Source organism: Rhipicephalus sanguineus, chromosome 10, assembly GCF_013339695.2.
Source record: "Rhipicephalus sanguineus isolate Rsan-2018 chromosome 10, BIME_Rsan_1.4, whole genome shotgun sequence".
Lineage (NCBI taxonomy): Eukaryota > Metazoa > Arthropoda > Arachnida > Ixodida > Ixodidae > Rhipicephalus > Rhipicephalus sanguineus.
This window is the reverse complement of record NC_051185.1, coordinates 85839846-85862753: the sequence shown is the minus strand read 5'-3', so window position 1 is coordinate 85862753 and position 22908 is coordinate 85839846. Positions and strand designations below refer to the sequence as shown.

The 22908-nt window shown below is 46.3% G+C and overlaps 1 protein-coding gene and 1 long non-coding RNA gene across 2 annotated transcripts in view; one reads left to right on the top strand and one right to left on the bottom strand.

Annotated features, from left to right (window-relative positions):
• LOC119407014 (uncharacterized) overlaps positions 1-22908 on the bottom strand; it is a 59657-nt gene that overhangs the window by 10110 nt on the left and 26639 nt on the right. The gene's annotated exons all lie outside the window — the stretch shown is intronic.
• LOC125760077 (uncharacterized) overlaps positions 1-22908 on the top strand; it is a 145995-nt gene that overhangs the window by 117217 nt on the left and 5870 nt on the right. The window lies entirely within an intron of this gene.

The window sequence follows — 22908 nt, the reverse complement described above, 5'->3', positions numbered from 1 at the left end:
AATCTAACACCTATAAGCTGCAAAGCATTCCTAGAAAGGCAGTCACACAGAAAATACCAGCACAGTGATTCACCTACTCTTCTACTAACACAAGCAGGACTTGAGACTTTACCACTACTAGCATATTGAGCTTGTCTGAAACTTCTCTGCCTAATACTATGCAGCCGACTAGAAACATGCTTGTGTGTCTAAGTTAGCTTCTCCGAATCTTGCAAAGCTTGTTATAACCAGCCGTATACACTAACCACGTGTAATGTTGCCTTTTAGTATTTTTCCTTTGTGTTGTCCGTGAGTGTACTTGGAAGATTTAAATAACTAGGTAGGAAGAAATAGCTTTATTTGGCTGTAATTGTGAACACTTTAAAGGACCCCTGACACCGAATTTGGAACCTCGAGATGCTTGTGTTGTTTGATAGTCCTGCATGCGGGGGCACTCTGACCGATTATGAGTGATGAGCGTTGCCTTTAGGATATTTTAATTTGGTTTTAATGTTAGCCTGAGTGCTCACCTGAATTTTGAACTCCTATCAACATAACCACTAGTGTGACGTAGACGTAGGCCCCTTGGGACGTTGCAGAGGTAAAGCAAGTGTTGCAGACGTCACAGACAGAAATATGCGCGGTGCACTGTGGTATATTGCGAAGCATGTTTGCTCTTTGCTCCTCTCACCTTCTCCTTCTTCAGTACGTGTCGGCAGGCAGCGTGAGCTCTCCGTGTGTGTGTTCTCCAACTGGCTGTTCAACAAGCGCGTGGCTGACATCACCCAATACTGAGCGCACGTCATCACGCGCGCCCCGAGGTGTGACCGCTGCGGCGCGGCGCTAGTTTCTTATCCTCTTTCGGCGCGCGTTTTGAACCTACACTAAAACTGACCATAATTAATGCTGCTAGAATTAATTAGACATCACGTTGGAGGATTTACGGTGTCATTCCGTGATCACAAGACAGACCTACTTATTACAACATAAATGTCACAAACAAAAAATCGGCTGTCAGGGGCCCTTTAAGCAATATTTACTTTTGTTTTCTTTCTTTGCTTTTCTAACATTGTAATAATTCATAGTGAAGTGTAACATGAACAATACTACTTATGCTAATGTTGTCAATATGCACAATGATCCTGTTTCTTGGAATTCAATATTGGAAACCAGTTGTACATACATTTGTTAGTGTAGTTCATGCTTTAGATTTTGGTAACCATTGTACATTTTTACATAAAACATGTACTTATGCGTGTGTGTTGAATTCTCGGTGCATATCTGGCGAGAAACGAAACGACCACCTGTGCTTGCTGGCAATGAACTTACTGGGGCCCACCTCTGCCCTACTTATCTTTATCTCGTTATCACAGGCCAGATGGCGCCACCAACAAGTCACATACGTACCAGTGTGCGATCATATTTGCATCTGCTCTGGTCTTGATACAAGACTGGCAGCGTGGTAAATAAATTTCGGAACTTCATGGATGATGCACAGGACTCAACATTTCACTCGTCACCAATCTAATAAGTACTCACTCCATGGCTAGCGACAACTTTGGACAATTCATCAGACTTGGCGTCCTCCCAGTCATAGCTCCCATCGAAGTTGCCACACAGCATACGAACATTGCCCCCTGTGCTCTGCGTAGAAAACGAGCGATGTGCATATTATTTACTAGGCATCTAAAACTGCTGGAAAATGCTTTCTTAAACAAGCCATCTATGGCATCTCTCCCACGTACTTGAAGTGCTGTTGCATTGGTTTCAGTAGTGCAATCTCAGCTATTATTTCACAACAAAAATATTTGCTTTCGATTAATCGCTGCATGATAATGATTTGCATCCTTGTCCACCCTCTTCCCATAAGTCAAGAAAAAGTACCTTTCTCGTACACAAAATTCATGCTCATTACGAATGGCAGCATCAGCACCTTGCGCACTGATGACGCTGGAATAGAGCTTACTGGCACACATTCTTGAAAAACTCAGTCAAGAACTTCGAAGGTAATGTTTTCCAGCGAATGTACACTGTGACCATTTGCCCATTCCTTGTCGTAGCAAACAGTAAATTTTTACAAGACACGACCTTTGGATCCACAAACTACTAGACAAAGCAAACCAGCATCTTTGGTTACATCCCTAGATACCCGGATCCCGTGTTTTTCGTAAATTCTGTTAATTAGGAAACAAACAGCAGTGCATGAGAGGTCAGAAGCGGAAGACTGTGCGGAAAATACTCCTAAACTGAAATATTTATCTGTCAATAGGTTTTATTTCAGGGTTGTGAGCATTTTTTGATGTGCTCTGCCTATCGTAATTGCATTCGAGAACAGACAGCTGGACACACAGTAGATAACGTTAGGGGAGGCCGTGTGACACAGTTTCCAAAGAATACACTAAAGGGAACTCTGGCGCATGGCGCTTCAGCCAGCATGGGAATGACGAGTAGTACTCGGCTTTGTCTAAACTTTGTTCTTCAGGCTCCGTTTGGCTTCGCGTCGCCTGTATCCGCTTTGTCACAAGATGAAGTTCAGCAAAAGTCAGAAGTTTTACTTCAGCCCTTCAACCTTTTTAGGCTCACCAATTCAAATCTGCTCAAGAAGTTCACAACAGTCCATTGTTTTATCTGAAACGAACGCCAAAACACAGCAATAAACAAAGCCACAAGTGCGTTCAAAGCCGCAAGCATGAAGATTAGGAAAATCCGTGTACTACACATCATTCCCATGGTGACTGAAGGATCGCAGCACCAGAGTTCCCTCTAGGTAATTGAGGGAAACTCTATGGTGTGAGAGGACCTGGGCTTAGTGCATGCATGTAAGTGCGACTGAGTAAAACGAGGTGCCACGAACTATTACAGAAAACTTTGTAGCAGCAGCATATGGTTTGAGGTTGCCTACTTCGGACGAAACGACATGTTGCCTGCTCAGATGCCGCTGCATGGTGAACTTACCTAGAGACAAGAAACTTGGCGTATACAAACCGTGGCAGTGAACCTCAATCGGTCCCAGCAACACTGCCGAACATATATGTCCCTGACCTTCAAATGCGGTGACAGAAAGACCTCGACCACCGCAGAAAGAGCATACAATGGACCACATGCATCCACTTGACAATGCTGTCACTAATGTCTTTCAGGAATAGTCATGCCTGAAGCAAATGCTTGACTGCCCCTAAAATCATTAGTTTTTTTAAAAACAAACAATGTACTCAGAGTCATCTTTTACTATAGACCGATTTACTCAGCTAGATATTTCTGTCGAAGGTGTTTACACTTAAAAAGACCGTAGAAGGTATTGACGAAATTGTACGATTGCAGTGAGCTGGTATCCCAGGTTTTCGATCATGAGCAGACAAATTCAAACACCATGCATAAAATGTGTAAACTATTACAAGGCACTGAATGAACGCATCGCTACAGAGCGCTGTAGTGCTGCCAATAGTGTCTAGCTGCTGTTGACAACGGAAAGTTGCATCGGTGGTTGTAACAAAAAACAGCACGAGAAGACTGGGACGGAAATGGGCACACACACACGAGCATTGACTCACAACTGATATGCGTCGGTGAGTTCTCACATGGGCAACTTATCCGATACACTGACATTGAGGGTAATTCTGCCAACTCTACTGTGAAGAAATGTTCGTAATGGATTAACACGTAACTAATTGTATATACAGAACACACAAATGAAATATGCAATCCCTTCTGCACTTACTTGACCGCTAGTCGATGCCATAGTGGTGCTGAAACGAAACAAGATCACATGAGAACTCGGTGCATGGAATCGCTAATCAAGCACATATACCGTCATATCTCATAGTCCTGCATAACTGTACACTAAAAACCAGAGCAGAGAAACTACCTTGACTGCAGAAAAAAAACAAGGCTAGTGGACTGCATTAGCATGAAGTGGGATAGCAATGCAAGTACTATCATCATTAGGCAAATAGCATGGGGGAAAGCTTTCTTTCCGTGGGTTTGAGCAGAAAGTATCTTGTCCTTTTGTGCCTCAGATTCAGGAGGCGATTTGCACAGTGCTGCGACTTCGCTTTTCGTGCAGTTAGCCGCATTTATTCTTCCTCTTTACCCGTCTTAAGGTGCGAGTTTATGGTGGTGATGTCACATCCTAGCAATCAGCCGTGTCATCTTGGAAGTTCTGTAGACGTGCTAACCGCAAGCGTGGCACACAGAGCTTAGAAAAACAAGGACTCGTCGCTGAAAGAGATTGGCCTATCTCGTGGGCTTGTGGGGCAAAAAAAAACCAACACGATGATAACCTGGAACAATTTGCTGCAGTATATAGCATGCAAGCTTCTGCAAGTACATGTAGCGACCAGATCTTTCGTGGAATCTAATGAGCTGAGGACAGCAGATGGACTGACAAAAGTTTTCAGGCATAATATGGAATTCAAATGGAAGTAGCGCGCGGATAGGGCAAATTTGAGGTCATGGGGGAGGCCATCCCACTGCAGTGGGCATAAAATAGGCAAATGATGGAAGAACGCCGTAGTTATTTATGTGCCGAAATCACAAAACTATGCGGCGTGCTGATGAGAAATACGGATTGCTTTTCACTACCTGGAACTGTAATTCGCGCAAAGAGCCCAACTACCCGGGCGCTGTTTGCATTTCGCCCCAGTCGAAATAGAGCCCCCGCGGCCAAGACCCAGAGCCCCCGTCCTCGTGCTGGAGAAGCTGGACACCTTATCCGCTGAGGTACCACGCCAGTGCACGCTGTCACAATGCACCCACGAGGTGGCATACTGCCGTGCCTTATATAGCACTGCGAAATTCATGCCGGAAAACTCGCAAGGTGCCAGATACTTGAGTGGAAATCTAGCCGGAAAGGGTCAGCCACGTTCGAACCACGCGCCTCGGGTCGTGAAACGTTCGGAATGGAGCAGGAATTTACTCACAGTTTTGTTGATGAGAAACTTGATCGACGACAAACTAAACGTTTGTTAACAGTACACGTTAACGTTAGAAAAGAACGAAACGCTAGAAAACGTTAGCGTTGAACCAGGGTCGTTAAACCAGCGGCCTAGCGGTTTGTCGCGTGCAGGTCGTGGTTCCGTGCAGCGTGCAGCAAGAGAACGTGCAGTGGCGCAGGCCAGTCGCGTGTAACCAGTGGTGCCAGATGACCTCAAGAAAGGTCAGTAGCGCAACGCTCCGAAAATCAGTAGATGTCGCAAAATATCTGTTGATTAAAAAAACAATTTTCCTCTTAAAAGGATGCGCTGTTAGTTACAATTTAATGAAAAATATTGCGAAAATTCAAGGTGATCGTTGAGATGTCAACTCAATGGTTTTTGGAATTACAGAAGTGGTAGGAAATCCATCTATTAATGATCACCCTCCGCCCAACCGTACCGTGGCTCTGACTACTTTTTGATTGTTTAGAGTTCATGTTACCCTTAAGGAGAGAATGCAATGGAAACAAATTCATTCAGGTCCGTCGGGGCGTGAACGAGAGCCTAGCGGGCCGCTCCCACGTTTTGGAGTGCTGGTTCATTAAAGAAGACGCTCACCAATGTTTGGTCGTTATCGGTGCCACAGAAGAGAACAAGAACGTAATCCTTTTCGCGAGACGGCGGCGTGAATTTGTTGTGGAAAAGTCTCTGAAACGCCTTTTCAAGAAGCGGCTGCAAATGGGGAAAGAAGCCGAACGCTAAGACAGTGCACATGATAGAACGTTTGTTGTTCGCGCCTTTTAGTTACGAGAGACCTTCTGTGCAGATTGACCCGGAAGACGAAGAAATAAATTTGAAGGGCCCATTTTTAACCTCGGTGACAGGAGAGTCGCTTGCAAATTGCAACCGAAGCTCGAATTGGCGGAAACGTATCATGTGACCATCCACCGCTGGTTTCGCGCCAAGTATGAGTTAACATATGTTCTCTCCTCCTGCTGTGTTTGTGTGCTACTCCACTGATCTACTCATTCTCCCGCGAGTTCATTGCGATCAGCGGGTGGTCTCTTTAGTGGCCAACACGCGTTACGAGCAAGATTCACGTTCCGAAAGCTGCGCAAAATTCAAGACGACTGATGTAAATCTCACAGAACGGCGTCGTGTTTAAAAGAAAGGCCCCACCTATGCAGCAGGTCACTTTGGCGAAACCGAGAGCGTTTGAAAAACTATCATTTCCAAATTTCTTCGCCAATAGCTGCTTACAAGGTCGTTTTTACACGCTGAAATTTTGTGACGATCAAAATTATAGTACTTTTCTGATCCCTAAGTATTTCTTAACAGAAGAAAAAATTCCCGATGTCTGACATGCAGTCACAAGAAAAAAAAATGATCTTCGCGTTTAGAGTCACGAAATCTTTACATAAACGTCAAATAAAATACAGGACTGGCCTTACCCTGCACTACAAAACATCTAGAATACATCTAATTACAAAAAAATTGGCATATTTTTATTATTTTAGAAATGATAGTTTTCCTATAAGTTGACATACCTGATTGATCACTATAGCAGCTATAAGTTTCTATTCGTGCTAGGCTGCTGAAATTCAGAATCTCTAATAACAAGAAGATAATCTATGTCCGAAATTTTCATCAAGATTGGTGGAACAGTACAAAAGTTAACAGTCCATATCTTCCTTACGATAGTCTGTATATATAGTTTCTTTCTATTCGTGCTAGGCTGCTGAAATTCAGAATCTCTAATAACAAGAAGATAATCTATGTCCGAAATTTTCATCAAGATTGGTGGAACAGTTCAAAAGTTAACAGTCCATATCTTCCTTACGATAGTCTGTATAGTAACTCTGTGAATGATTAATCACTGGAACAGAAAATATCAGTGATTAGAGCTACTGCATATGATCCTTTTAGGGAGCATATTGTCATGATAATCATCATCAGCCTCTGATTACGCCCACTGTAGGGCAAAGGCCTCCCCATGTTCCCACAATCAACCCGGTTCTGTGCTAGCTGCTGACACGTTATACCCGCAAACTTCTTAATCTCATCTACCCACCTAACTTTCTGTCCCCCCTCGTGAGTTTGCCTTCTCTTAGAATCCGGTCAGTTACTCCTAATGACCAGTGGTTATCATGCCTACGCGCTACATGCCCTGCCCATGTCTCCTTGATTTCGCCTGAGATGTCCTTAACACCTGTTTGTTCCCTGACCCACTGCTGGTCACATCCTAGCTATCAGCATCTTGGGAGTTCTGGAGACGTGCTAACAGCAAGAGTGGCAAACATAGCTTTGAAAAAAGGACTCCTCGCTGAAAGAGACTGGCCCATCTCGTGGGCTCGTAGGCCAAAAAAAAAACTAGCACGATAGCCTGGAGCGACTTCCTGGATTATATAGCACGAAAGCTTCTGAAAATACATGTAGCGATCAAATCTTTCATGGAATCTAATGAGCTGAGGACGGCAGATGGAGTGACAAAATTGAGAAGTTTGCAGGCATAAAATGGAATTCAAATGGAAGCAGCTCGCGGATAGCGCAAACTCGCGATCATGGGGATCATTTTGTGCCCTGAATGGGCGATCATTTTATGCCCTGCAGTGGGCATAAAATAGGCAAATGATGGAGGAACGCTGGTGTTTTTTATGTGCCGAAACCACTAGACTGAGGCGCGCCGATGGGAAATACGGATTGCTTTTGACTGCCTGGAACTAATGCGCGCTCAAACCTAAATACCCGGGCGCTTTTTGCATTTCGCCCTAGTCGAAATAGAGCCACGGCGGCCGAGAACCAGAGGCCACGGCCTCGAGCTGGAGAAGCTCGACACCTTATCCGCTGAGGTGGTACAACGGCAGTGCACGGTGAATGGAGAAGGTGGCATACTACCGTGCATTATATAGCACTGCTAAATTCATGCTGAAAATCTCGCAAGGTGCCAGATCCTTTAGTTGAAATCCATCCGGAAGGAGGTTAGCGATGTTCGGACCGCGCGTCTCGGGTCGCGAAACATTTGTAATGGAGCAGGAACTTACTCAGCTTATGCCAACAGTCCGGCTCGGGCACGGGGAAACAAAAAAAAAGCTCGTTAATGTTTCGACACGTTATTACAAGCGCGAACCAGCTAACAAGCGTAGCTGGCAGCCAACTACAGCGCATGCGTTGTGTGCGTCGCCAGTAAGTTCCAATGCTGCCAGATTACCTCCATTTTGTCAATTTGCCATTCCATTTTGCAAAATGTCACTTGATTAAAAAAATATAAAAAGACGCACTGTTAGTTACAAATTAATAAAAGTTCAAAGTGAGCGTTGACCTTTCAACTCAAAGGCTTTTGGAGTTTCTAAAGTGGCAGGCAATCCGTGTACGCCACACACTTTCTATCAAAGCAGCTACGCCATAGAATCAATAGAATGGCTACGCGCGATTAACCACGCGATTAAAGATGCACTATCTGCCCAAGCTGCGATCTCTCTCCTCAACCTCCTCGTCGAAGAGCTTCGCTTTTGCTTGTCCTTCGCCAGAGCGCCGACGATGTGACTACTTTTTGATTGATTAGTGGTCATATTACCCTTAAGGGAGCAATGGAATTGGAATGGCAAGAACTTTATTCAGGTCCATCGGGGCGTGAACTAGTACCTAGGTGGCCGCTCCCACGTTTTGGAGTGCTGGTTCATTAAAGAAGGCGCTCACCAAAGTTGGGTCGTTATCTGTGCCGCAGAGGAGAACAAAAACTAATTCTTTCCGCGAGACGGTCGCGTGAATTTCTTGTGGAAAGCGTCTTTGAAACCCTTTTTGAAGACGCGGCTGCAAATCGGGAAAGAAGCCGAACGCGAAGTGAGTGCGCATGTTAGAACGTTTGTTTTTCGCGCCTTTTAATCACGAAGGACCGTCTGCGCAGTGAACAAGACAAACAAATAATAAATCGCATTTTTAACCTCGGGGACAGCAGAGTCGCTGAAAGAGACGCTCGAACTGGTGAAAACGTATCACGTGGTCATCCGCCGCTGGTTTCGCGCCAATATATAATAATTGTTGGGGTTTAACCGCAACATGATTATGAGAGACGCCGTACTGGAGGGCTCCTGGTGTTCTTAAACGTGCACCTAAATCTAAGTGGTATGTAAATATCTTCTATTCACCTGCTGTGTTTGTGTGCTACTCTGCTGATCTACTCATCCTCCCGCGAGTTCATTACGATCAGCGGGTGGTCTCTTTTGTGGCCAACACGTCTTCCGAGCAACATTCACGTCCCGAGAGCTGCGAAAAATTCAAGACGATAAATGTAATTGTCACAGAACGGCGTCGTGATGAAGAGGAAGGCCCCACCCATGCTGAAAACGAGCGCGTTAGGAAAACTATCATTTGTAAACTTCTTCGCCAATTGGTGCTTACAAGGTCGTTTCTAGGCTGAAATATTGTGGCGAACAAGATTAAGGTACTTTTCTGATCCCCAAGTATTTCTTAACAGAAAAAATTTTCCAATGTCTGCCACGCAGTGACAAGAACGAAAAATGACATTCGCATTTAGATTGAGGACATCTTTACAGAAATCGCATAAAAATACACGACTGGCGTTATCGTGCACTACAAACCATCTAAAATGCATCAAATTATAAAAAATCGGCACATTATTATTACTGATGAATTGATAGTTTTCCTATGTTGACATCCTGCAATGATCACTATAGCAGCTGTAAGTTTCTTTCTATTCGTGCTAGGCTGCTGAAATTCAGAATACACTCAACTGCCGATCTTTCGGACGCCCGATTATGCGGACATGCTCGAAAATTCGGACGCTTCCACGGCACCGTCACCAGTCCCACAGACGTCCGAATGAACGTCCAAAATTTTAGACGCTGAAACTCTTTCGGACTTTCCGACAAAACTGCGGGTCCGAAAGGCAATAATTGAAGACCCCATCTCTGCCGCGTCTATCATCTCGTAGGTTCGAACCAGCGCTTACGCGAGTCCATCTGTTTGCGAGAGTAGCAGAGTCTGAAAGGCAGCTTTGCCGCAATGCTGAAATGTTTTGGGGTGAAGCAGACCAAAAATTCAAAGGGGCCGCTATCACTGCACCGTGCGGCAAGGATGTCAAAAAAGAATCTTGTCGAGTGGAGGCGGCGCACCGCCCTGAAGCCGACGGCCGCCATATTGCTCCAGGCAGAAAACGTGTGGGTTGTCGCTTGAGAGAGAGAGAGACATAACTTTATTTGTGTCCTTGCTGGGGTCAAGGGAGGCGGGGGCCGGGAGACTAGCCCTACCGGAGCCCCCCTTCCTCAGGCGCCGGCCAGACGTTGGGTCTTGGCGGCGTCTTCGGCCAGCCGGACTTTCCAGAGTTGGTCATCCGGGCAGGCGCTGAGCAGCATAGCCTCCCACTGCCCGGGCGTGGTTATCTTAACCCTTTCGGCCCTGGCGTCGTCAATTGACGACACGGCACAAACGCTCTCCTAGCACCTCGGAAATGAGACCAAAACTGCTCATTCTTGGGGATACACTTCTTCAATGATCGCCACTGTAATTGACACCAATGTTGCGGCATGTTTGCGGAGCTGGGAGCCACAAAGAAGAAGGTTGACCGTAGTCATGGGTGACGCCGAGGCGGGTCATGTGAGGCGGGTAAGCGCCGTTTTTGGGACGTCGTACAGAAGCTGTTTCAAGGAGTATCACACTGAAAAATGAGATGTGGTTCACATTTTGTGTACTCTAGCGAGTAGCAGAAATAACAAAGCCATTTTTCTAATTTCGCAACCACTGAGCCCTGATTACCTAATTTGATTCCATGCTAATTAATCCATAAATACTTGCACCACTGGCTCGATTTTTCGTTTTTGGTCTTCTGAGGTCCTAACTATTAAGAAACCACGCACAAAAAATGTCTCCGGCCAAAATAAAAAATCCAGGGCTGAAAGGGTTAAGCTTATGGTTCTTGCTGTATTCGATGGTGTGTGTCGCTGGTGGTCGTCGCTTGAGCCCGCGCGGAAGTTCCAGAGATGGCGAATCTCTCCACTGCTTTGGTGACAAGCGAGTGTTGTGGATGTATAATCTTTCGGAATGCGATCCACTCGGATAGCCACATTTACAATTTGTCGAAGATTGCCAAGCTGTACATAAAAAACGCCGGGCCTGCGCGGAGCCCACAGCACAGTCACAGCGAAAGCTGGAAGAGCGGCCTTTCTAGAGCCCGTTCTAAACTGTCTTAGGGAAACTAATACAAGTACACTTGCGAGGTACCCACTACGACGAAAATCATAATTTTTGTGAAGTACGGAAGCAATCACTATGCCATTATTCGTCTTTGTGCGGATAAGCGAGGTACCCGCTACACATCTGAAAGGTATTATGTGAACTTCGTTGATGCTGCCTGTAGCTGATGATGATGAAGAATTATGGCTGTTTCATGCGAATCTGTTTCATGCGAAGCAGTCAGCGAGTACTTCTATGCTGTATTTTATGGCTTTGAGCCAAGCGTTACGTTGTGGATCAACGTGTTTTTGTAGGTGTAGTAGCTGTGTTCACATCGTGGGCTTACCAGGCACGTCGACAACACTGGCGTTTGAAGGGTAACTTTATGGTGCAACGTAACGTCAGCCCTCACGTCAAAGTACATACGTCAGTATTATCGAAACTAAGTGCACTTGATGGTGCATCCATTGGGATATCATACCTAAATTTCGTAAATGTGTTCCTCTAGTGTCGAGCAATGCTTCAATAAAGCTTGCTAAAACATAGGAATACAAATGTAAGGTTTATCACACTGCTATAGAAGCGGAGCCAACACTGGAACCACAGACGTTAATCAGATATGACGCCTGTATCGTAGGAGTATATACGTACTGTGTATTGCTTTCTTGCAAAATTAGATAGGCACACCACAACCACACATGCCGATGCACCGTCATTACGCCTGCATAGGCTGTTGTTCCAAACCAGTATATATACCTGACTGCCTCTGTGGTAAAATACTTGATTGCCACGCAGAATGCTTGGGTTCGATTCCTGCTGTGAACCTAATATTTATCCTTTCCACTCGTCGGATCAACGCTGCCGATGTCGGTTTTTTTTAACGCTCTCGCATTTAAATTACTAATGTCTGCTCTCACCGTTCCTGGGTAGATATAGACTTTCAATCACCTGTGGCGCATAATCGTACAACGCGGCCAGTGGTAAACGGCTATGTGCCACACGGTTCTGGATGAAAGGGTTTGATGACGTACGCGACAGGATTTTCCCGTTATTCATGTCATGACCCGACAGTCATATCTGTCAAATCCTCTTACCCTCATATGCCGATTTTCGTCTACACCAAGTTAAGAAGGCGATCATGAGAGCTTCCAGGCGTAGGCGGCTAGGTAGATAGATTCGTAGACAGAAACGCTGAATGAGGCAGACGATCGCTAAGAAATGCTTCGCATTTCGAACTCCCAGAGCGGAATAAGAACGCGACTGACAAGGACTGCTATTTTTAAAAATTTGTACACTAGCGTAAACAAGAGCTGCAGCAAGCCAGTCAATTAATCAGCTTTCGTATCTCTTCTTTTGTTGTGTTTCCTTTCTAAGGGCGCGTTTTTCAGGTGGTGAGTTTCGGGATTGTCTGCATTATGCGTAACCAAGAGCTGCAGCAAACTGGTGAACTATTCTGCTTTAGTATATTTTCTTTTGCTCTGTTCAAATTTTAAGCGCGCGGGTGTTTCATACGGTTAGTTTCGTGACTGTCTTCATTATGATGCATTTTGAAGTTATTGTGGATTTGTTGGTTTATTGATTCACGTATAAACCGCATTGTATATGCTTTTTTTTTCTTTTGAAATTGTAAAAGTCGGGATGATAAAATTTTGTCCACTCATTAACTCCACCATGTGCTTCATTTCGGGACTGCTGCATGCAAATTCTACGTGTTATAAGGCACGCTTAGCCCATGTATTATGACGTAAAAAAACTGCCTTTTCACCTTGCACGACAAAAAAAAAATTCGGCCAAATATATGACACTAAACTGTCCAGTTGTCATGCTGAAACGCCCCCGCGGAAGCTCACAATTACGCTGCCCGCGCTTCAAGCTGCGCTGCCTCTTGCCTGGAGCAAGATGGCTGCCAACCGGTTTCCCAGGCTTCACCGCTCGCGTGGGCACGTATAGATGACCTCCACTCCAGAAGCTTTTTTAAACCTCCTTGCCGTGCGGCGATGTCCCTACGCATAAGGAGCGGAAATGCACGGAGGCTTGATGGCGGCAGGTGACTAGCACGCCAGTACGACTTAATCGGTGACAACCCTTACGATAAGCATCTTCAGGTAACTGCTCGGTAGTGCATGTGGCCTAGCGCAGTTGCATGCGTGCTGCCTCTTTGTGTGAGACCGCTAAGTGCACAGCACAGACGCGTCGCCTTTACGAACGAACGAAACCAGTACGCCAATGCCGCGCCCGCGTGCGGTCGGGAACGGAGTGGGCATCACGAACCCTTTTATTACAAATGCGTGCTTACGGTTCAGCAACAGTACAGTGACGGCGCCAGCTTATTTGGCGATGTGCTGCACACAGCTAGAAACGATAGGCTTCACACGACAGCAAATGCTGCGTATCGGCGGAGATTCGGTGATGTGTGTGTGCGTGTTTACGTGGACACACGCACTGCGGAAAGCCGGACGAGTCGTCCGCTCGACCGCCACTGTCTGTGTTCCGCGTCATCGTTTCCAAACGCTCCAAGCGAGAGAGCCGTAATCCATTCAGCGCTTTGCTCGTATCAGCGGCGCTCATCACGAGACGCAAATTTGCAAGTAACGGTTAGCACGTAGTTAAGCGGGATTCGCGGCAGGTACCGAATTTATTTGCGAGAGCCTTGGCGCGCACCAAAATGCCTGATAAGTGTACTGGGAGGCATTAAACTCTTTCGGATGTGGCTGTGGCGCTTTGACCGCTTGAGCAGAATAAAAAATCACGAACTTGTTTTTTCTGACTGCTCGTTTTTTCGGACAATATCGCGGTCTTTAGTGAATCCGAAAAAATTGCACGTTGACTGTATGTTCTAATAACAAGAAAATATTCTATCTCTGAAATTTTCACCATGATTGGCCGGTGGAAAAGTTCAAAAGTTGACTATCCAGTCCCGCACCCATCTTAAGAATTGTCTGTACAGTAACTCTGCCACATATTAAACACTGAAACAGAAAGTATCAGCGATTACAGCTACTACTTTAGGGAGCATATCGTCGTCATAATCATCAGCAGCCCGACTGCACGCAATACAGGGCAAATGCCTCTCTCATGTTCCGCCAATCAACCCCAAATCAATCCCGCCAATCAACAAGCTTACCGCACTGGAGCGCTCTCAACCAATATTTGAGTGAAACGACCGTGTACTTGGACCTGTCAACCTACCGCTTATCAGGAACGATTATGCTTGCTAGCTGCGTGCCGCCATCAAAATTGCGACGTGCTGTGACGCCAACGCCTAGAGCCGCTTATTTCGCCATGGTCTGTGCACACAGATGCTTCGTTTGGATTATGGATGGGAGAGCTGCAATACTGTGCCAGGTGAGTAAAGTCACGTGGTTTTAGTATTTCATGTTATGTGGCTTTTTTAAACGCCAGCAGAAATTGTCCCGTAGAATGTACGTTGGCACAAGAAATTCTCTCAGCTTTAGAATGCCCTCTGCAATTAATTTTAACGAATCAGAGCAGCAATATACTGAAAAAAATTGACATTGTGTTGCCTCGAGAAAGGCATTCGGGTACATAATAAAAAAAGACTGATAGAAATCGGATGAACGGTTCCAGAGATATCTCAAAACTAAGCGGCCTCACCAGCCAAAAGTCATCTTGAGCAAAGATTGTCTTCGAAAGTTTAAAACACACATCCCATTCTATTATCACTCTGCATATTAAAAAAATGCGTTTTTTGCACTTCTATCGCTTGGCACCTTTCCTGGGGTCTTTCTTGTTTGTTGGGTTTGTACAGGTCAGTGTTTGATCGCCGAGGTTAATTTGAGACGACAAGCACATTTCCACTATGTATTCACATGACGCCCGTGCATGCTGAAGATACGTGGGCTGGCAAAGTCGACTCAATTATCTTGTACCAATAGAATAGAAGCTGCTTCGCTGAAAGAGGGGTCGTCATAATCGTTGGCAGCGCGCTTCACCACGAGGACGCGCATAAGCGCGGACGTGTACAGACGCACATTGACAAGTTTTTTTCCGGCCGCTGCGCCAATAAAGGTGCTTTTTTTCCGGTTATTCCTCTTTTTTCGGACTCCCGATTATTCTGACTTTTCGTCGGACCCTGCCGAATCCGAATAAACGGTCGGCGACTGTATACGGTAAAGGGCATTTCCCTCGTGCAGTATTATAAACATTCCAGTTTTACCGGCTGAATACTAATGAGGTGTAGAACGATTGACCCTGCACATGTTTGAAGTGACCAGACGGCGTGTCCATATTAATGGGAGCCAAACTAACAAGGTTAGACTGAATGCCCGTTGAATTAACAGTCTCTTGAATACATACACAACAACCCAGAACACTAACAAAAGAGATCCCAAGCCAGCGCAATCTGTGCTAGCTCCTTTGTTCAAACAAAAAGGCATCAAAATGTCTTAAAAAGTGGGCATGTCTCACTTTTGTCGCTGGTCGAGACACTGGCTCCACACTGCTTGTGTCCTTCGACAAAACTTTTGGCCGCGTTAAGGTCCTTGACCTTCACAGAGAACTCATGGCCCTGCTTGCTGTCCCCCTCCAGCTGCAAAGATATGTATTCCATGAGTAATATTGCCATCTCTTTTACACAATACCATAAGGTGCCCTAGCGGCAAACAACATGCCAGGCATTCTTTTTGAAGACTACAGGGATGCTGACATGTCTCAAGGAACAAACAAAAATGGCGTAAAAACAAGTAGTTCATTATTACACCCAAAATACACAAACACCCAACGACCAAGATGATCCCCATTCCTACAACAGATGTCACGAATGGCTGGTTTTGTTTTAAAACGCCAGCAAAAATTGTCCCGTAGCATGAAGTTTGGCACAAAAAATGCGATCACTTTTAGAATGCCCTGTACAATTATTTTAACGAACCACAGAAGCAATAGTATATTGAAAAACAAATTACATTGTACTGCCTCGAGAAGTTCATTCGGATAAATAATTAAAAAAAACTGATAGAAATCGGATCAACGGTTCCAGAGATATCTCAAAACCAAGCGGCCTCGCCCGCCAAAAGTCATATTGAGGAAAGATGGGATACGACAGTTTAAAACACACACCTCATTCTAAAATGGCCCTGCAGGTTTAAAAAAATGCGTTTTTATGCACTTCTATCGCTTGGCACCTTTTCTGGGGTGTCTCTTGTTTGTTGAGTTTGTACATGTCAGGGTTGTGATCGCCGAGGTTAATTTGAGAAGACAAGCACATTTCTACTATGCATTCATATGACGCCAGTGCATGCTGAAGATACGTGGGCTGGAAAATTAGACGCAATTATCTTGTACCAATACACTAGAAGCTGCTACCCTGAAAGAAGGGTAATCACAATCGTTTTTGGGCAGCGCGCTTCACCAGGAGGACGCGCATTGACAAGGTTTTTCCGGCCGCCGGACCAATATAGGTGCTTTTTTTCTGGTGAATCCTTTTTTTTTTCGAACTTCCGATTATTCAGACTTTTCGGCAGTTCCCGCCGAATCCGAATAAAAGGTCGGCGACTGTATACGGTAATGGGCGTTTCCCTCGTGCAGTAGAATAAACATTCTAGTTTTACCTGCTGAATACTAATGAGGTGTTAGATGTGGTTGACCCTGCACATGTTTGAAGTGACCAGACGGCGTGTCCATAATACAGTCAACTCCCGCTACAACGAAATTGACGGGACGGGCGAAAAAGTTCGTTGTCGCAGAATTTCATTGCAGTGAAATTTCATCTATAGACCACAAATCTGATGATCGTGACTCGTCCTTTGGTCCCGGCAAGCGCATGCGTCGTCCTTTGCATTTAACTCTCGCTAACTCGGACGTTCTTGACCGCACACCGAGTGAATATATTTTCGCGCGTATAACACGCACAAAATATACAGAAAATTTAACACTAAACTCGGGGTGCGGGTTATACACGAATTTCGGTGCGCAAGTTGGCTTCACGGTAATGCAAGGAAGGCGGCTTTGCGTAAATACCCAAGTTATACACGTGAGTTATACACGAGCAAATACTGTACGCAGGCTACCCTCAACGCGTGCCGAGCGCGTAGCGCTGCTAAGGAGCGTGCCGAAGTTCGCTAGAGGCTAACTGAAAACGAAGTGCAGAAGCTCCGCTCTACCACAGTCATAAGCGAGTGAAATGATAGCCGGAACGCTTCGTGCCGTTTTACGACTTTGCTGCCTCTAATCTTTCTTCCGGTGTGTTAGCTGCGTACTTGAGCGTATTCGCTATCGATGATCGCGACGATAGTGACCGCGGTGTTATGCGCAGCGGTTGCGGCAAACGGCAGTTCCGTTTTCAATCTGTGCGCGCTGGCCGTGCGCGTGCCTTCAGAGCTGCGTTGTTGCTATCTGTGATGGCGTCTAGCGCGGTTTTGACCACGGCAGCGCTTTGAGTCGGTACGCATACGTTGGATGCACACATACTTTTGTGGTCGCTCGTGATCGCGTCGACATGACTGCATCTGTGTTCGCAGTGGTTGCAGCAGGATGTAGTTACGCTTGGACTAGGTGCACGCTGGCCGCGCCTGTGCCTTTAACACTCCGTGAATGTCATTCACGATCGCAGGGCTTGTGACGACGAGCAAGCAGTAGTTTTTTTTTTTTTTTTTAGTGCTACGTCAAAACAATGGCGGGAGTTCCTGAAGAACGATTCTTCCACGGCCCGCACGCGCATCAAACCCGCCGACAGCATCATGGCGGCTGGAGGATCTTTCGCCGAGCATCTCAATGGCGAATAATTTACCGTGATGTTCGTGTGGTGGCACAAAGCATGTCTCCGATGAAGACATGGGTCTTGCGATGCGGCCGCACGGCTGTGGCAACGAGAAATGGTTGAGTTTCTAGCGGAATTTTATGGCAATCCTAGGCAAGCTCCTCTTCCTTATGTGGTGGCACTCGCTAAAACCTCGTTCAAGCGGAAATACCCAGAAAAAGTATTCGTTTTGACGAGACATTTTTCCCATTGTTTTCTATGGGCGGCTGACGGAGAGGCGAAAATTATTCCTTGTGGCGGAAATTTCGTTGTACAGTAGAATCTAGGCTTGTGCGAATATTAGAGCATTTCGAGTATTCGAACAAATACTACAGTATTCGAATTCGCTTCGAAAATAATTTAAATTCTAGGAAATTTCGAAGTAGTCGAAATGAACGAATAGACATATATAAACCGCATGTAAACCCCTGTAAAGGTGGTTTCGCTGCAGTAAAGTTGCGCTATGCCGTGAATACACCTTTCGAAAAGATGTCCGCACTGCCGCGAAGTCCCGCTTCAAGGTTAAATGAACATACAGTAAGACCTCGTTATTTCAATGTCGCTGGGACTGTGAAAAATCTATTTAGGTGAGTTTTGAAATTAACCAAACATACAAAAAGCGGGATGCAAGGAACTTTCAATTACTGGAAGTAATTAGAGGTGGTCGTTTACTGTGCCGGCTAGTTTGCACTACAAGGGTTATGTCTTCCAGCAATATCTGGTTCCAATTTTGCCGCTAAACCGGGGAAACGGCGGGCCTCGCTGCTGACAGCGCAAGAAAAAAAAAAGAGAAAAAAAGCAGTCTCGTGGTCAGCTGAAATGCGCGCCTGCGGAAAAGACGTGCTTCACTGCAACACAGTAGTAACACGCAGGCAGCATATCACCTGCTCCTCGCAGCGTCAGCGCGTCTTGATGCGACCATTTGCCCATTCTTTCTGGTAAAATAAAAGAATTCAATAATGACCAGTGTGGCGGAATTTGCAATGTGTTCTGGGTGAAAAAGATGATCACTGAAGTTTTTGAACTGAGTTTTCGAAGTAAGCGTTGTAGGCAAGTACTCCGCCAGCAGTGCAAGTGCGCAATTGCCAGAACAACCGCCAAACGGAGGTTCGCATACATCGCGAATTTGGTCAGACCACCCCTTTATTAATTTCTTTATTTTTCCAGAAAGAATGGGTAAATCATGACCAGCTGACATTCAGAGAAGCATGCGTCATGCTGCCCGCGTGTCACCGCTGCGTTGCAGTGAAGCATGTCTTTTCCGCAGGCACACATTTCAGCTGACCACGAGACCGCCGTTCGTTTAGTTTTTTTTCCCTGCGCTGGCAGCAGCGAGGCTGGGATGCTTCACTTGTCACTCATTAGTATCGCTACATTGCATTGCCTCATGGCTCCTAAGGGCCATCGTTTTTGCAGATTTGCGGCTAAATAGGGATCGGGGAATTGGCACATGGAACGCAAATTTTCAAATTAAATGAGCTGGTACTGACCGCCGCTTCAAATTATCCACTCACATTTGCATTGCAAAATACGGGGCCGCAGAAATCCTTCTAATTATTCGGGATTTCGAAATAACAGAGTGCGAATTAATGAGGTTTTAATGTAACACCCTCATATCGATTCATCATTTTTGAAGTTTAGAAGCTTGTTACACCCAGGCTTATATGCTCCAGTATGGTAAATTTTAAAACGTAGCATATTTTACAGGTTATCTCTTGCATTCTACCGAAAGTCAAATCCTGCTACTACTCAAAGTTGCTTCCACTTCCCTTTGAACCAAAAAGAATGGCATATGCATTTACCTTTTTTCAACTTTAAAAATGCAGTGGAACTTCGATTATACGTCCCCCGGTCCTGCGACGACCCGCGTTTTACGACGAATTGGCTTGGTCCCGGCAAAACCCCCATAGAAATAATGTATTAAAACCTCAATTGTACGACGCAATTTGACGCCGGCCCCGCCTCGTACGACGCTTCGCTGGACTGTCCGAGAAAAAAAGACCTACGATGACGCGGGCTGGCACGCAAACACACTGCGGCCGGGCGAAAAAAGTCGGGAAACCGAGGAACCGAGTTCATATCCGCGCTGCCACCACAGGGCCTCTTCAATTTTTCGACACGCGGTCGGCCATAGCTAGCCAGAGCCAACATTGGCCGGAGCCAGCCGGAGCGCATTCGTTTTGTCGCATTGCACTGCGCACTTCCGTTGTCGCCTTTTTTTTCTCTCTCTCTTCTTTTGGGTGGTTTTGTAGTGACCGTTGTAGGCAGATAACATGGCAGATAATTTCGAGCTCGCTTTCTAGTATGCGATAACTTTCACTAGATTTCGTGTCGTTATGCCGGACGTGTTGAACGGCGATTGTTGAGGCAAAGTTTGCGACAGCCGCGGGAACCGGAACTCGCCGCTGTCTAGCTACCAGAGGGCAGGGGCGTTTTAGCCGCTCGCGATTGGTCGAAGCTTGCAAACCGAATAGGCCTACTGCCGTGCTGCCATTCAGCCATTCCTTCACGTGTTGGCCTCATCGGTAGGTTGTGCTGCGCCGCATCTGCTGTGTCCACGTGCAAAATTTTCTGTGTTCGGACATTGGTGTGCGAGGAAGCTTTCGAATCCTTCGTTGCGAGTGCTGCGTCTCGCAATGTCGCGGAACCGAAAACCGCTGACGCTCGGAGAAAAGCTTCGCAAAAATCGAGGAGGCGGAGAGCGGAATGGAGCAACAAAGGCCAGCATTGCCCGCGACCTGAACATTCCCGAGTCGTCGCTGAAAACGATCCTCGCGAAGAAGGACAGCATCCTACTAAGTGCGGCAAAGTTCGGCCTGAACAGGAAGGCCGCGAAAGACGGCAAATATGCTGCCATGGAGAAGGCCCTCGTTGAGTGGTTGCGTCAGGCCCGCAGTTCAGGAATTGCCGTGGATGGCGCAATTTTGAAGGAGAAGGCTGAGACAGTTGCATTGCGCTGCGGCATTGACGACTTTAAAGCCTCCAATGGCTGGTTGGATCGCTTTAAAAAACGCATTGGAGTTGTGTACAGCCGCTGCTGTGGAGAGAGTGCGCCAGTCAGCTCCGACACTGTAGAAAAAGTGGACTGCATTGCTGCCGGAATTGATACGGGAATACAAGCCGTCCGACGTGTTCAACGCGGACGAAACTGGATTATTTTATAATATGCAGCCAGAACAGACATTGGCATTCAGAGGAGAGAGCTGTCACGGGGGTAAGCGAAGCAAAGAGCGTCTTACACTATTGCTTTGCGCTAATGAAGACGGCTCTGAAAAGCTTCCTGCCATCGTGATCGGCAAGTTTGAGAAGCCGCGATGCTTCAAGAATTTGAAAAGGCTGCCGTGCCAGTACACGTTCAACCGGAAAGCCTGGATGACGGTTGCTACGCTTTCTACATATCTGCAGCAGCTGGACTCCAAAATGGGGGCTAAGAACAGAAAGATTCTTCTTCTGCTTGACAATGCGCCATGCCATCCATCAGATATGTCGCGTTTGAGAAATGTGAAAGTTGTATTTCTGCCCCCTAATTGCACTAGCCAGCTGCAGCCACTTGACACTGGCGTCATCAAGTGCATGAAACAGAAATATCGGAAGTTTCTGGTGCAGCGTCGGCTGGCGGGCATGGAACGCAAGCAGTTGGATAAGCAGCTTTCTGTGCTTGATGCAATGCACTACATTGCTAGTGCATGGGACGCAGTCACGCCAGAAACCATCGCCAACTCCTTCAGGCACTGCGGCTTTAATAGAAGTGGTGCTTGTTCTACCAGTGAAGCTGCAGTGCCTGTTGACGACGAACCAGAGTTCGGCAGCCTGGAGCTACCTGGATCTTTCGCGGACTATGTTGGTGCCGACGACGACGTTGCAGTGTGCAGTGAAGTGTCGCTGGTTGACATTATCGAAACTGTGCGTCCCGACACTGTGGGAACTTCCGACGAGGAAGAGATGGACGACGCTGCAGAGGCTAGCGCGTCCGTTCCGACTTACACGGACGTGTTGTGCTACGTCGACCACATTCGGCGGTTTGCTTGCGCACGCGACGAGATCGGCGACTTGCTGCCAGATGTTGCAGCTATCGAAAGAAAGCTGATGCGTCGTGGCTGGGCAAACTCTCAGAAGAAAATCACAGATTTTTTTAAAAGGTGAGAAATAAAGGTTCGTTCATACCACCGATAAAATGCGTGGTTGTCATTTTTTTCAATTAATTTAATCTACGTTCCTCGGAGCAGCGTACGTTCGTGCCGCGGACTTTCTTAGGCATTATGTGCCCGCTATTGTGGGGCAACAATGGCCGTCACTGCCTATATTCTCGGTTTTTCGATTATACGACACCCGGATTATACGACGATCTTGCGCGGTCCCTTGAAAGTCGTATAATCGAAGTTCCACTGTATTGCGCTGGTTAGTTGGGTCATGACAGATATGCTCATTTTTCGTTGTAATATGTGATATGAACCATTCGAATTCGCTTCGACCAAATCACAATTCGCTTCGGACCTAAAATTTACTATTCGCACAAGCCTAGTAGAATCTCATCAATTCGGCCCCCGTAAATTCAAGAATTCGGATAATTCGTCATTCCCACACTTTCCCTTCAAATATGTTCATAGCCCTATGGCAACAAACATTCGCCAATTCGACGCAAAATTGCATGCGCACTGGTTAATTCGGACTGGAAGCAAGCCAAAGACGGCGAAACTGAAACTGTGTCTCGGAGGCCATAATATTTATCGCACTGCATTTTCTTTGCCGCACATGTGCAAACTTATGGTCTCCGAGATGGGCTCCGGCAGCAACGGCATAGCAATGGTGCGCTGTTGATGCATATCGCGGAGGCCAAGGAAGATCGCATTTGTTTTCGAAAACTTATGAAAGGGGACGCAAGGTGGCTTTTTGGAGCAGGCATCATCATCATCATCCTGTCTTCGGCGGAGAACGGGTAACAAAGAAACAAAACCTCAGACGGATAGCGTGCGGACCTGCAGGCGTCGGTTGCGTTTTTTCCCCCCTCTTCGGTGCATTCTGACATATCGGCGTATCGGCAGTGTCGATAACAAAGAAAAAAGGCCCCCGACA